The sequence below is a fragment of the Somniosus microcephalus genome, chromosome 8 (assembly GCF_052327205.1).
Source record: "Somniosus microcephalus isolate GS21.2 chromosome 8, FLI_Smic_1.0, whole genome shotgun sequence".
NCBI lineage: Eukaryota > Metazoa > Chordata > Chondrichthyes > Squaliformes > Somniosidae > Somniosus > Somniosus microcephalus.
The window spans coordinates 155806997-155823633 of NC_140994.1; positions in this window are offsets into that span (position 1 = coordinate 155806997).

Here is a 16637-nt window from a genome sequence, read left to right on the forward strand (position 1 = left end):
CCCACAAGCCTTTCGCACTTTCCAGCTAATCATGCTGTATACATGCATTTCTTCCTTCCTGCCCCCCCTCCCCTCACCTTAACCCGACTCTTGTGCCTTTATGCTTTCAGATAATGAGCAAGCACCGGAGCAGCCTGTCCCTGAGGGCACCATTGAGAGCGAAGTGGGAGAAGAGGAGGAGGAAGAACACACTGCATCACTGCACGTCTCACCCGCAGACACCAGCTCAGATGCGTTCTGTAGAGGCTAGTATAATAATGGGATCTGCAGAGGTTGGTGCACCGGGAACGAGCGGGCTGCAGCAACCCCAGGGGGAAAGGGTAGCTCAGGAGTCAGCTCCCCGGAGGGTGAGTTCTGCTGTACAGGACTCAGATGAGGACCTCAATGAGGAGACCTTTAGAAATAGGATGATGTGCATGCACACAGAGATCATAGGTGTCATTTCAAGGGTGCTCGAGAGCATGTTGGCAATGGTAAGGAGTGTGGAAGTGTCTGCCTCCAACATTACACAAAGCTCTGCGCACGCCATTTCCAGTCTAGAAAGGATGGTAGACTCCCAGAGAGACCGTAGCGACCCAGACCTGCTACCGCGTGATGATGGCCGATCTGGCAGCTTCCATTGCAGCACAGGCAGAAGTGACGCAACTTCTTAGTGCTGTAATGTTGTTGCCATTCAATCTCAGTCTGCTCTCATGCAGTCTCAGCTTGATGCCACGCAAGCTCTGACTGCTGCCATCTTGGCTGAGTCTATGACCGTCAACCAGGGCTTTCATGGTATCGCAGCTGGCCAGCAATCTGTGCTGCAACAGTACGCTAGGGATGCTCAGGCGCTACCCCGGGGGAGTGGCAGTGGGTCAGTGGAGCAGAAAGCTGCTGTCCTCTCTCACAATGACAGCATTCCTGCTCCCACCGCTGCCACTCCACCATTGTCCTTGTCGCTGCCTGTCATCCAACCAGCCCGGGCTGCTGCCGCCAAAGCTGAGGTGGTGCAGTCTACAGCCAGGCTTTCCAGGCCCAGAGCTGGTCGAGGGCATCCTGCAAGGCCATCTAAAGTCTCCCGCATGGACACGCAGCAGCCTTCCACCAGCCGTGCTGCAGCCACTGGGCCAACACTTTATAGGAGCACTAGAGTAGGCACAGGCACTGTAATGAGAGGCACTAAGGGATTGCACAAAGGTGAAAAGTAAATATTGTTGTTGTAAAGATCTGTTCACTGATTATTGTTAAAATTATTAATTCACTTGATAATTTTGTACTGTATGCTGTGATATGGCCTGCAACAGGGATGGAATGATGGGGATGTGGTGAGCAATGGGGAACTGGGGTTTAATTAACTGGAACCAAGGTCTGATGAGGCAGTCACCGACCACCCTTCCAGAAAGCCGATTGAGTGGCTGCCTCCTCCCTCACTCCTGTTCCTCCTCCTCCTCATCATCATCTTCCTCTTGCTCCTCCTCCTCCTCTTCCTGAGGTGGTCCCGCAATCCCTGCTGGCAAGGGCTGGGCCCTCATGATGGCCAGATTGTGGAGCATGCAGCACACCATGACGAAATGGGTCACCCACTCAGCTGGGTACTGGAGGGCTCCTCCCGAGTGGTCAAGGCAGCGTAACAGTTGCTTGAGCACTCCGATGGTCTCCTTGATGATGTTCCTGGTGGTGGCATGGCTCTCATTATATGAGTGCTGTGCAGGACTGTTGGGGTTGCAAAGGGGAGTCATGAACCAGGTGGCCCTTGTCTCCGAGCAACCAGCCGTGAGCTTGATGTGGTGGCTGGAAGAGTGCTGGCACACCGGTCTGGAGCGGGATGAAGGCATCGTGGCTGCTGCCAGGATAGCGGGCATTCACATTGAAGATTCGCTGTCTCTGACCGCACATCAACTGGACATTAAGTGAGTGATAGCCTTTGCGGTTACGGAAGATCTCAGGATTGTTATGAGGTGCCCGCAAAGCCACGTGGGTGCAGTCAATGGCGCCCTGCACCATGGGGAATCCCACTATCCTGGCAAAGCCACATCCATACTCATGATACCTTTAAGTTACGCCCCTGGAGCTGACTACGGAAAGCTTGGTGGCTCCTCCACCTCTCGCTGTCAGGGCAAAGCGCTAAGGCTGGGGTGATACTCAATTTGGTAGATCTAGCACCCAGTCATGTTCACTGATGTCACAATCTGCCTGGTGACGAAAGCCCTGGTGTTAACTCGTAGTGGCGGCGCTACGGGGGGGGGGCCGAATTTGGCATATGGCGCTACTGCCTGAGCACTCCTTTAGCACCCCCGCCAGGCACTAACTGGAGGTGTTGCGGTATCGAATTTCTCCCCCTCTGATTTAGTCGCTGCGGCGTAGAAATTCAGTAGCGTCCAGTTTTGGGTGCATTCCCTACAGAGTGCTAACAGCTAACAAATGGGGAGGTCGGAGGAGCCTGAGATGTTGGGCCTCGGACCTCATTATCATGTAGATGGTGCAGTGGTAGGAGCCTGCACAGGTTTGTGCGCCAATTTTCAGGTAAGTGATTGGGTAAGATCGCGGGGGTCTGGAGGAAGAACGGCTGGACCTCGGAGTGCAATCGGGGACCTGTAGGGTTGGGGGAAAAGATCATGGACGTCTGGAGTATTGTTGCGGGGTCAGGTGTGCTGTCGGGGGGGCTAGGAGGTCGGAGCTGGGAGGAGAATGTGGGGGCCTGGAGGTCAGTGTCAGGAGTGAGGTCGGAGATCTCAGTACTGGGAGCAACAGTGATTATGTTAAATACTTACATTTTTTAAATTCTGTGCTGTTTAGCATCGGTTTTCCTGGAGGCAATGAGCACTGGTGTTAGCTGCCTCCTACACAAACCATCATTGCAAGAGGGAGCAGAAGCAGGCGTTAGGCCCCTTATTTGCATATGTTAATGGCTTAAAGCCATCAGACATGGGTAAAGAACATCTCTTGTTTGGTCTTTACCAAGATGGCATCCGGCATGGCCTGCCAAAAAAACAGACGCTACGGAGCCAAATTTCTCGCCCTGGATGTCTCAGCGAGGATTCTTCAATCTGATTGGTTGAAGAGCCACGCTGTTGCTTTACCTGCTCACACATGCCTCAAATCCCCTGTAGAGGGCGCCGCTCTGGATCAGACACCCAGTGACAGCAAGTCTCTCCTCAAAAGCCCGCAAAATCTCTGTGAGCAGCTGTCAGCAAGGTGTACAGTGAGGTGTATGGCGAGCGCCGTACCTTCACCATTGATCGCAAAATCCGGGCCACGGAGTATGCCAATTATACACTGGAGTTCACAAATTGGAGCATTGATGGACATAATAAGATTACTTGCTGATTGGACCTTTAGATTATTGGGATGACATAAGGGAATGAAAATTTATCTCTGTAGTTCAGGAGGAGATCCCTCTACCAAATAGAGGTTCCTTCAGGCAATCACACAGGAGGTCAATGTGATTATCAGCAATCTGTCATACTTGAAAGGATGTATGGAAGGAGGTGTCTGATTCTAAGACAATTTCCACAGTAAGCAAGGAGGATCACTATCAATTTTCTCACACTGCTATATACGGGTATGAACGTCAATAACTTCACACTGCTATCCAAGGATACAGTTGCCAATTATCTTAGTGGTAGAAATGCCATGTTTGCCTCATTAGTTAAACACAATTATTAACTTGAATTCAGCAATTGTCTTGAAGGATATGGAATGCAAAATAGAGGTAATGAGGATATTTCAGAACTATTGCAACAGGATAAAAAGGGCAAGAGGGCTTATTAGCACCTGAGAATGTTTGTTCCCTAACAATCCTTATTTTACATTTTATTCTACTTAACCTGGCAATAAATACACTGTTTTGCATCAAAATTAGATTCAGTATATAAAAATCAACAGTATTACCATCATTCACTATTTTGGATGATTGTGTGCCATTCTATCGCCCAAGAAGCTATCCACAATGATGGTTTTCTTTTATGCTGCATAATATTATTATTAGAAGAATCACCATGCAGCTGGTGGGAGAGAAGGGTCAGGATGTAAATGCTGACAATAAACCCAAGACTCAGAAGTTGTTAGCTGTATTAGAGCTGTAGCAATAAAGGCAAAACCACCAAAAATAAATCCAGCAACATCTAACATACATTGTTTTCAATTAAAATTAATATCACCCAGCACAAGCATTGCTAAATACATGTTGCCAATGAACTGGAGCACAAATCCCCATATTATTCTCTGCTTGACCACACGCCACCATTTATCTCCTGCTACACCAATCCTCCCAATACAAATTAACTCTCTGCACAAAGTGGAAATGCAATTTTAATCATTTATTTCTCTAATAATGGTTGCTGCGTTGTCAGTTTAAGTTCCCCCCCCCCAGTTCTTCCCCTTTGTGCTTGTATCCTACTAATTAATCTTATGCTCTCAGTGCTACCCTGTTGAGAGAAGGAAATGAGACGACTGGCTGATGGATGTCACTCCCTGGGATGAAGCTGACTCTTTACCTCCTCCTACTAAGTTATAAAATATCCTTCCAGCTGATAGCACCATATCGGATATTGTGGTGGCTGCCTGGCCTGCCTTTTCTGGTTCTGCATTAGTCTTTTGAGTGGAGTAGCCGGGCGGTTAGGATATTAAGTCACCAAGTGAGACAGCTCCTTCTTCTGCACCTACCGCAAGGCTCCAATTACGTTGTTGAACCTCTGTGTTAGGGTACTGTCCAACCAGTTCCCCAATCAGTTGGTGAACCCTGAAAGTGCAGACTGAAAACATTGGAACCAGCGGGCTCGATTTTAATTCCCGAGGCGGGTTGGAGTCGGGTTGTGTGGTGGGCGGGTTCTGGAGCCGCCTCCAGCGGGATCAGCTGCTGATGCCTGATTGTGATTCAATGAGCTTGTTGATTTCAATGAGGCGCGCTGGCAGGTCCAATGAGTGGACTCGGGTCGGCTGACCGCCTCTGATGATGTCATAATACCAGCTGCTTTTAAAGCTGCCATTCAGCCTAAGCCTTTCTCTTGTAGTTTCCTGGACTCATTGATATTGATCTACACACAATGACTTCTTCCAGAGGCAAGGCAGCTCCTCATTTGAATGATGACTCCCTCCATGTTCTTGTGGATGCTGTCAGAGGGCGCAGGGAGATTCTCTTCCCTCTGGATGGCTGGAGGAAGCCTCCTCAGCAGACCAAGGCAGCCTGGCTCTGCATTGCTGAGGAGGTCAGCGCACGGTTCATATGTTCACGCTCCTGGAACCAGTGCAGGAAATGGTTTAATGATCTTGTATCCCACCATACTTACCTTCAATCTGCTTCCCTTCTCTTCTCAACACCAGCACTCTGCGTTGTAAGGCTCTTCCTTCACATCCCACCTTACCCTTACTTCCCTTGCACCCTTACCTATCCATCCCTGTCTCTGTACTGAATCACTTCAGCATTCTGCCTATGCACCTCTTAGACTTGCTCTCACTGTCATGCAGTGAGAACAACTAACAACGCACAGGGAGCTAGCTTCCTCTTCACACCTTACCCCATCCTCATCTCCCTCAAAGCTTCTATGGTAGGGATTAATCACACTCACTCCATCACTCTGGCTGAACCACCTCTTGTGTCCCTCCTTGCAGGAAAAGATAGCCCACAATAAGAGGGAGAGAGCACTGACTGGAGGAGGAACAGCTACCCTAGCCACATTGACCAGTGCTGAGGAGGCTGCAAATGAGATTGTTGGAGGTGGCGAGGACCTGGAAGTGAGTGATGGAGAGACGGGCACACTAGAGGAAGCTGGTGACATAATAGAGTTTCATCCCTCTCAGAATGCAATGGCATATGATGTTCATAGAAAATCACGTTGTATCATCTGCTCAAAAGGATTTGTCTGCTACCTCAATATCAAATGTCTAAATCATGCCTTTACTCTCCCACAGGACCATCGAGCGCCCCCCTCCCCATGATCCAGGACAAAGAGGCAGTCAATTCCTCAGAGGAACCTGAAGCCTCTGAGGGATCAGCGTCACCAGGACTCCGAGCACCCAGCGCCAGCACAGCAACGCACACCTCGATGGGGCCCTTGCGAGTTAGAGTAGTGTTGCCACCTGGTCTATCACAGTGCAAAAGTGAGCATCAGCAGATGGTGGAGACAGTGACAGCAGTGGAGAGTCCTCGGCGGAGGTCGCAGCAATCTCCTTGCTCTGCTGAGCTGCATGCAGACGCTGTGCCTCTGGGGCCTTCCAGAAAAAGAGCGTCACAGGAAATACAGGAACAAGTGCCAGTGTCTCTGGAAGGGCTTGCCTCCAGGGTTAGTGCAAGTGTGGAGAGCATGGAGGAGTCTATCTGTAACATCAGCACTGCCGAGGTGGAGGCAATGGCGCATGAACACACCACCATGGAGAGGGTGGCAAACTCCGTGGAAAGGCTGGCTACCTCAGTGGAAAGGATGGCTATGGTCATGGAGGAAATAAGTAGCCAGAGTCAAGAAAACATGGTGACTGTTCAGAATAGAATGTCATCTCTGGAGGAGCGATGGGCAGCTATTGAGCAGAGAGACCAGAGCCTCATGGACGTCCTTTTGAGGAGGACTGCCAGTGCAGATACGGGTCCTCATGGTCCCCCTGAAGTACAGCAAGGTGCTCTCCAGCTTCTTTCTAGCACTGAGGTGCGGCTGACCCATGAGAAGAATGTTGTTGGCTGAACAGAAGGAAGTGTGGGGCTCCTCTCAAAGCGTTTACATGACCATGCCACTGCGGAGCCCTCAGTCAGAGACCCATTTTGCGGAGACAACTGAGATGCCCATTTCAGCCCCTGTGCAACCACAAGAAGAGCAGACTGTTGTGTGAAGGAATGAGCCATACCTATTCAGAAAAATACACCATCCTATGAACAGAATTCTGACTTTATTAAATAATGACAAACTGGGTTTAAAAATCTAAAAGCCTCAACGACACAAAGCTGTAAACAGAATATAGGTTTCTGAGATAAGATAAGTTGTTAACACAAAGCTGTAAACACCATACATGCTTTTGAGATAAGAATCAGTTGTTGACACTGAAACACTAGCCCTATTGAGGCAGAGGGTTAGAGCTTCCAGAAAGTCTGAGCTTTGGAAAGAACACAATAAATATATCCAGTTAAATTGTGTTAAACTAACACTTTGTAAACAGGCACATGAAAGAGCAAAATGGTATAATGTTAAGGTGTCATAAACCAACACTTCGGGAAACAGAAACACAGAACACTAAAGAAACATATGCCTTCATAAATATGACATCAAATGAAACAAGGAGACACAAAGTCTGTAATACAACCAACTGAGGTAGCTAGGAAAACAATCGTGTACTCGGTTGAAGTGTATTTAATTTACATGTTGTAAAAGATACAAACAGAAGACTTTGTAATTACGACATCAATAGATGCACCAAGCAATCACATTGTTTTTGTGTTGAACTTGGAACACATAGGAGATGCCAAGTCTGCTTACAACCAGCTAAGGTGATTTAAGAATTGAATAGAAGACCTTCGTAAAAATGGCATCAAATAGAACCATGACTGTCACATTATTTTTATGGTTAGTTTTGAACACCTACACAGCAGACAGAATTCTGCAAGCTACCAGCTGAACTGACTGTAAGAATAGTAGGGGTCAACAGAAAGATGACTAGAGATAATTAGCTTACATTAGCAGAAAACTTCAAAGGATATGCCACTGAGAAAGAATATAAATATAGAACTTTCAAATAGGAAGACAGAATTCGCTGGAAGGGGCAAAACGATTCTCAGCTTCAGAGACTGGCTCTGAAAGCCTACAACCCTTTGAGTCTCGGGTAATCAAAGGTATTTTGATTTTGGTGGCTATCCTGGAATAAGCCTTAGAAATGTAAAAATGTTATGAAGTTAAGATTTGAAAATAAGGATATCTGAGAATAAGAATTGTAAGCTATTTGTATTTTGAACTATTAAAGTTGCAGTTGAATCACCAGCTGTAATTACATGTCGGTTCTTTAATAAAACTATATATTTTTAGAATTGTCTCACATAGTACTTCTGTATCAAAATCGTGAACTCAATCTCTATATACTCTTTGGTGAGGAGTTGCAGAATTCTGGGGGAGTTTTCCGGACCCTCATAATATCCGGAAGGTTACAGTCTAGGTAAACTTATTAAAAGTGCTATCTGGAGGACGGTAACATCTTCAGGTCATTCCTTTCCTTCAGGGAGAGATAGTCTGGACCTTTAGACCCAATTAAGCGTCTCATATGATTTGGCTACCTCTAACTTTAGTTGAAGGTGAACGTCTGGGGAATACGCCTGATCCAGGGTAGCCTGAAAAGGGCTAGGACTAGTAATTATCCCTTCGGTTGAAGAGTCCTCCCAGGCTCCCAAACACAGAGGACGCCCGCCAAAGGCATCTAAGCAGGCACAGCAAGGTGCCTCTACATCTGCTGAAGCCACAGGGAAAGCACCACATAAAAGCACGCGTAAGAGAAAGGTTAAGCACCTATAGTCACATGGGGAGTCATTTGGGTGATTTATCTTTTTTTTCTGACGGTTGCTGGTTTATTATGCTTTTGTGATGTGTAAAAGAAAAATTATGGCAAACAGTTGATTGTGTGGACTACGTGTTATGGGAAATGACAAAAGTGCATTGAGGGCTCAGGGCAACTTGCTTTTGTAATGCTTATGGTAAAAGTGATAGGAAATAACCGGGTATAGCAGAGATGATGTATGACATTGGACAAGTGTCGCCTGCAATTACAGAGCCATATGGTAGCCACCTATGGTTGAAGAGTAAACTTATGCTAATGTGGCATGGCAGTTTGCATACCCTGCTTGATGGGCAGCAGTGAATTGGAGGGATACTGCATTGGTCACAACAGGGCATGCAAGGTGCCCCTCGCCCTCCTCCTACTCCTGGTGTTAGGGAAATTGATGGGATTGAAGGCCGATAAACCCCAGGGCCTGTTAATCTACATCCTAGGGTACCTAAAGAAGTGGCCCTAGAAATAGTAGATGCATTGCTGGTCATCTTCCAAAATTCTATAGACTCTGGAACAGTTCCCATGGATTGGAGGGTAGTTAATGTCACCCCACTATATAAAAAAGATGGTAGAGAGAAAATGGGGAATTACAGACCGGTAAGCCTGACATCAGTAGTGGGGAAAATGCTAGAGTCCATTATAAAAGATGTAATAGCAGAGCACTTGGAAAACAGTGACAGGATCTGACAAAGTCGACATGGATTTACTAAAGGTAAATCATGCTTGACTAATCTACTGGAATTTTTTGAGGATGTAACTCATAGAATAGATCAGGGAGAACCAGTGGATGTGGTGTATTTAGACTTTCAGAAGGCTTTCGATAAGGCCCCGCATAAGAGATTAGCATGCAAAGTTAAAGCACATGGGATTGGTGGTAAGGTATTGACTTGGATAGAGAACTGGTTGGCAGACAGGAAGCAAAGAGTCGTTTTTCCAAGTGGCAGGCAGTGACTAGTGGGGTACCGCAGGGATCGGTGCTAGGACCCCAGCTATTCACAATATATATTAATGATCTAGACGAGAGAACTAGATGTAATATCTCCAAGTTTGCAGATGACACAAAGCTGGGTGGGCATGTGTGCTGTGAGGAGGATGCAGAGAAACTCTGGTATTGTTATGTCCGTGTATCTTAATGTTGTGTCCTTCAATAATCAGACAACAGACTGCAGGGAACAATTCAACAGGTGTTTACTGAATGAGGGTTACTCTAGAACTAACTGTACAGATCACTACTCAGGGTTTATATACAGGTGTGGTCACTGCCGGTACCACAGTATACAGGAGCTGTAAAAAGTAGTTCTCTCCCTTAAGGTATATATAAATTACATACATTACAATTCCTCCCCTTTTAGATTAACAGTAACATAATACTCATTTAATAATTAACATTTTTAATATACAATGTTATATGAAAATAGCCCATTCATATATTCAGTCTCTGGGGAGGCTTCCTGATTATTTCTGGATAACGCCTTTCCCGAGTGTCTCGCTCTTGGTGCGGAGGCGATTCTAGCACCCTGTCGTCAGTTGATTCATCAGCTTCCAATGCTATTGTTTCTGAGGTAGATGCGACCTGTATGTCGGGTTCCTCACCAGGTACGTATGGCCGAGACATGGGGTTGACTCATTCCTGTGACTCTAGGATCTGGTCAGCATGGCATCTCACAATGTTCTCCCCAACATCCACTGTGTACATTAGTGTCCCCTGCTGTGTGCATATCGTTCCTGGTTGCCATTTCTCTGTTCGGTAGTCGCGGGCCAAGACTGGTTGCCCTACATTGAAGCTCCTTGTCGGCTTCTCATTGATGTGCTGGAATTGCTTACTCTCAACATCTCTTCGTACATTTGGTCTGAGCAAATCCAGGCGAGATCTCAACCTTCGGTTAAAGAACATCATGGCCGGGGCCTGGTTGGTGACTGCATGTGTCGCATTTCTGTAGGCTAACAGGAAATTGTCCACCTTATGCTGCAGTGGAATGTCATCATCGCACATGGCCTTTACTGCTTTTTTAAAGGTTTGTACGAACCTCTCAGCCAATCCATTTGTGGCTGGATGATACGGGGCAGATGTGTAATGCCTTACCCCATTCCTTTTCATAAATCTTCGAAACTCTTCGGACACAAACTGTGGTCCGTTATCAGAGCAAATCTGCTCTGGCAAGCCGTTCCTGGCAAAAATGGTCCGTAGGACTGCAATAGTTTTCTCCATGGTGGTGGAGGACATTTTGATCACCTCAGGCCATTTCGAGTGCGCATCCACGGCTATTAAAAACATTGAGTCCATGAATGGACCAGCAAAATCAATATGCACCCGTTGCCATGGAGATGAGGGCCACTCCCATGGGTGTAGAGGGTCATGTGGTGGTGCATTTTGGACCTTCTGGCATCCTGAGCAGCTCTTTGTCAGGTCCTTGATTTGCTGATCGATCCCCGGCCACCACACATAAGCCCTATCAAGGCTTTTCATTTTCACCCATCCCAGATGACCTTCGTGAAGCTCATTGAGCACTCTCTCCCTTATCTTGGGTGGAATTACCACTCGGGATCCACACATCAAGATCACCTGGCATACTGACAGCTGTTCTCTTCTGGATGAAAATGCTGGCAACAGTGAGTCACCATGTGCTGGCCATCCCTTCACCGTCAAATCATATACCCGAGCCAGTGTCGGGTCATTTCGGGTCTCCTTCTCTATACCAGCGTTAGTTACTGGTAAGCATTCAATTATAGTCGAATGAAATATTTCAACAGGATCCACTGCTGGTGCTTCCTCCGCAGTAGGCAGTGGCAGGCGTGATAGCCCATCAGCGTTTCCATGCTGTTTCGTGCCCTTATACTCGATTTCATATTGGTGCGCCCCTAGAAAAAGGGACCATCTTTGTAGCCGTTGCGCAGTCATCACCGGAACGCCCTTCTTTGGATTAAAGATGGAGACAAGTGGTTGGTGGTCAGTCAGCAAGGTGAACTTCTGCCCGTGCAGATAGTGATTGAACTTTTTCACTCCCCACACTAGGCTGAGGGCCTCCCTGTCAATCTGGGCGTAGTTACACTCGGCTGAGGTTAGTGACCGAAACGCAAAGGCTACTGGCCTCTCCGAGCCGTCCGGGAATTTGTGCGACAGCACCGCGCCAATGCCATAGGTTGATGCATCACACGCCAACCAAATTGGTAGTGCTGGGTTGAAATGAGCCAACACCTCTTTTGATGTGATCAATGCTTTGCTCTTCTGGAAAGCTTGTTTACATTCGTCACTCCACTTCCATGGTACCCCCGTTTGCAGTAGGGTGTTCAGTGGGTGTAGTACGGTAGACAAATTCGGCAAGAACTTATGATAGTAGTTCACCAGCCCGAGGAACGACTTCAGTTGTGACACATTTTCCGGTGCTGGAGCCTTGACTACTGCCTCAATCTTTTCAGCGGACTTATGTAACCCCTCTTTATCAATAACGTGGCCACAATACGAGAACAGCTTCTGGAAAAACTCGCATTTGTGGCGATTAGCTCGGAGCCCATATTCCTTCAATCTAGTGAGCACCTGCTCCAGGTTGGCGAGGTGATCACTGTCATTTTTGCCCGTGACCAGGACGTCGTCCAAATAACACTGGGTCCCTGGAATCCCTTGCAGGACTTGTTCCATTGCCCTTTGCCAAATAGCCGGAGCTGATGCTACCCCGAATACCAGCCGGTTGTATTGGTAGAGACCTTTATGAGTGTTGATCGTGAGGTACTGTTTCGAGGCTTCATCTACCTCCATTTGCAGGTACGCCTGGGCCAGATCAATCTTAGTGAAGCGTTTCCCTCCAGATAGCGAGGCGAAAATATCTTCAATCCGCGGAAGCGGGTATTGTACAGTGTGAAGGACTGGGTTCACTGTCACCTTAAAGTCCCCACAGATGCGAACCTTCTTTGGTTCCCCAGGCGTATTACTCAACGACCTCTTCATTACAGGAATGATGGGTGTAGCCCAGTCGCTCCAGTCCACTTTGGATAGTACTCCTGAACGTTCCAAACCTTCCAGCTCTGCTTCGACGGCTGGGCGGATCGCATAAGGTACCGGTCTGGCCTTACAAAACTTTGGGCTTGCATTTTCCTCTATTTTGATCATCGCTGTTATGCCTTTTAGTGTTCCGAGTCCCTGCTGGAACACTTCTTGTGCGTCAGTTAGCATTTTTGACAGTCGCCCAGGTGTGACGTCGTCATCCTTTTTGGCATCTACAGTCAGTGCTTGTAGGAATGCCAATCTAGCTGTATCTTCTGGATCCATTCACGTCCCAGTTGTGGTTGTCCTCCATCTGGCAATACATGTAGGTCCATTTTTGGTGTTTCCTTGCCTTTATATATAACATTCACCCTTATTTTTCCTTTGGGGTAGACTTTTTGCCCCGTGTACGTCTTCAAGACAATCTTTGTATCTCTCAAGGGTATATGTGAGAATAGCCTCTTGTAGTCCCTTCGGTTTATGACTGTTAGGGCTGATCCTGTGTCCAATTCCATTTTCACTTGGACTCCTACTATCTTGAGCGTGACCCAGATAGTTTGGTGATCCTCCATTTTGATCACATTATGTAGTTTCAGACAACCCAGCTCCTTGCTTCCGGAGTCTGTATCACTCTTCTGTTCGTCTGAACTACTCTCCGTCACCTTGTGTACCTTCTTGTACTTCTCCTGTGGAGATTTCTTGCTGCTGGTTTTCTTTCCTGACCTGCAGACTCTTGCTATGTGTCCTACTTTTCCACACTGTCTGCACACTTTGTCCTTGAACCAGCAATCATTATGGTCGTGTGTTGTTCTGCCGCAGCGATAGCACTTCACTGTTCCGTATGAAATTTCATTTGTGCCATATTCTTGCGGTCTCCATTGTATCTCTGCAGCACCCCGTGCTGCTGCTTCATGTGATACTGCAATGCTGAAAGCCTTGTCCAGCCTAAGATCCTTTTCTGATAGAAGCCGTTTCTGGGTTCCTTCACTTTGAAGCCCACACACAAACTTGTCCCTTAAAGTATCTGCTAGTCCCGTTCCAAACTGGCAGTGTTTCGATAGCTTGCGCAGTTCCGTTAAATACTCAGCATTACTTTCATCTTTTTGCTGGTTCCTTTTGTGAAACTTAAACCTTTCTGCTATCAGCAGCAGTGTGGGGTTTAAGTGGTCCTGTAGGATTGACACTATGTTTTCAAAATCCCTTTCTACTGGCTTCTCTGGGGTTATTAGGTTTCGTAGTAAGCCATATGTTTTTGCACCCATTGAATTCAACAATACCAGCACTTTCTTGTCATCTGGCACTTCATTCGCCTTGCAGTATACTCCTATGCGTTCGACATATGTCGTCCAATCTTCGACTTCATTGTCGAACGCTGTGATACTGCCACTCTTCGGCATTTTTGGGTGTGGTTAGACTGGCTTAAAATGGCGTCTCCTGTAAAGTCTGTGTGTTATATTGCGAATTATTACACAGACTACAAGAGTAAACTTTAACAGGACTTTACTATTCGAAGGTCAGGGCGAATCTGCCCAATAACTCATTACACAGCACTTATATACCGGTGTGGTCACCACCGGTATTACAGTATACAGCAGCCAAGATAAAGTAGTGCAACCCCTAAAATAGTTCTCTTAAAGGTGGACGGTTACATACAATAGTTCTCTTAAAGGTAGAACGTTACATACACTACAATCCTCCCTTTTTAGCTTACAATATACCTATTCCCCATTAAACATAACATCATAACATATATCCAACTTCATGTAAAAACAGTTCACAGATGCAGTCTCTGCGGAAAACAGTTCACAGATTCAGTCTCTGCGGAAGCGCCTCCTGCGCTTCCTGACTCGGTCCGGATAACGCCTCGGTGGTGTAGTAGGTTCACGTTGCTGGGGTGACTCATCTAATAGTCCCTCACTAGACTTAACAGCTTGAACTTCCGTAACTTCAGAACCAGCCTTGCTGACTCCTAAAGGCTCGAGTACCTTGGGAAGTTTTTCTACTTCCAAACAGATTTGACTCAGTTCGGAAGGACCACGTGCGTGACCTGGTAGAGGTGATAATGGTTCAGATGGGTCATCATCTTCTGCTTCGTCTTTTCCTTTTCTGCTTCTTGGAGACTCTCTGGGCTCCACTGTCAGCTGCCAGCTGCATGCACAGTTCCTCCTTCTCTTCCTCCTTTTTCCGTAGTAGCGCCACCATCTCCCGGTGTTCCTTAGACTTTTTGTGATTCTTCATGGTTTTTGCACTTTGGGAGTTTTCATCACAAGCTGGGCAGAACAGGTCATCGTAATATTCGGTGTCGTCCAACAGGTCATGGTAATATTCGGTGTCGTCCTGAGCTAGGCCAGCGAGAGGGTCTTCTATTTCCTCCATACCCAGCTGGACGTTAGCCAGCTTTTGTTCCAAATCCAGACATCTTTCCTGAAGAGACTTCTTCATGCGTTCAGCTTCATCCATCTTTTTCTGGGCTTTCTGCAAGTCTTTTACTAATGACATCATTTGTGATTTCAATACTTCAACTTCATTCGGAGATTGATTGATCGGACTATTCAATCCCTCTACTGGAGCAGCTGTTTCAGCATTCTGTTGTTCTACATTGACGTGAGTCAGCGTACTTTTGGCATCCAAGGGCTGCTCTGCTGCAGTCTTCTCAGTCTGTGTTGCAACCTCAGCTATTTCAATAACTTTTGAGAGCTCCGAACCCCTTTCCTTTGAAGATTGAAGCTCGTGTTCAAGTTCTTCCCATTTCAGAGTCTTGTCCCTCAGCATATGAAGGAGTTGGCTGACCGTTAACTCTTCTGACATCAGATGTTTCCCAGTATCGTCATCCTGTGTTTTTGACGGATAGGCTACAGGGCTGTTTGTAACCTTGCACTGGGGCCCCTTTGCTGCTTTTAATTCTCCATCATCTGCAGCCTCCACCATTCGAATTTCAACAAATGAATCGTCCGGTGATGCTGCACCCAACTTCAGTAGGAGCTCGGAATTCATGGCAACCAAATCAGCCTTTTCTGCCTGCAACCTGCTAACAAGCGCCTTCAGTTGCTGAACATCTTGCTCCACCAGATTAGAGCACGCACCTTCAGAAACCGAATCAGCTTTGATTCGTTTGGCCTCCTCGCGCAGACGGTTTGTGTGCTCCTGCTCCATTTTCTCCATCAGCTGCTTCTGTTGTCTTTCCAGATTCTCCCACTCTGTGTCAAAGAACTTTTTTGTTGCATTCATCTCTTGCTCAAGACGGCGAATCATTTGTTCTAATTGCTGTTGTAGTTTGAAATGGAGTTGAGTTCGAGCCCGGTGTTCCTCAGAAATGTGCATGTCTGTAGACTGGACAGACTCAGAATTCTCTGTCAAACTATGTTGTTGTTGTTCAGTGGAATTCTGTTCTGAAACTTTGTTCTCCTCTGAAGCATAAGCATTTATGCACTCCTTCGTTTTTCCAACATTAGTCTGCAAGTCCATTTTAGCCTTGTCTTTTGCACATGGGTTGGTCTTACCATCATCAGTTCCAGAGTCTGAGCTGATTGTCTTCACCGAGTTCTCACTCTTTATGGCTTTTAGGAAGTGCCAGTCCATATTTATTTTCTTGATCCACTCCCGTCCCAGAAGTGGTGGACCCCCCTCAGGTAGTACATATAAGTCCATTCCTTGGTGTTCTTTGCCCTTGTCTCTCACCTTGACTTTTATCTTTCCGATGGGGTATACTCTTCACCCCGTGTATGTCTGCAATACAATCTTGGTATCTCTCAAGGGAATATGTGAGAATAGCCTCTTGTAGTCCTTTTGGTTTATGACTGTTAGGGCTGATCCTGTGTCCAATTCCATTTTCACTTGGACTCCGGCTATTTTGAGCGTGACCCAGATAATTTGTAGGTCAGCTTCCTTACTCGCATTGTGAATTCTCAGACTACCCAGTTCCTGGCTGTTGGAGTCTGAATCCGAATTCTGTTCATCTGAATTCTTCTCAGCCACCTTGTGTACCTTGCTGTACTTTTCCTGCGGTGACTTTTTTTGTTGCTGGTCTTCTTTCCTGACCGGCATACTTTAGCTATGTGACCAAGCTTGCCACATTTTCTACATTCCTGGGTTTTAAACCAGCATTGGTTCTGGTCGTGTGTTGTCTTCCCACAACGATAACATTTCGTTGTACCCGAAGTCA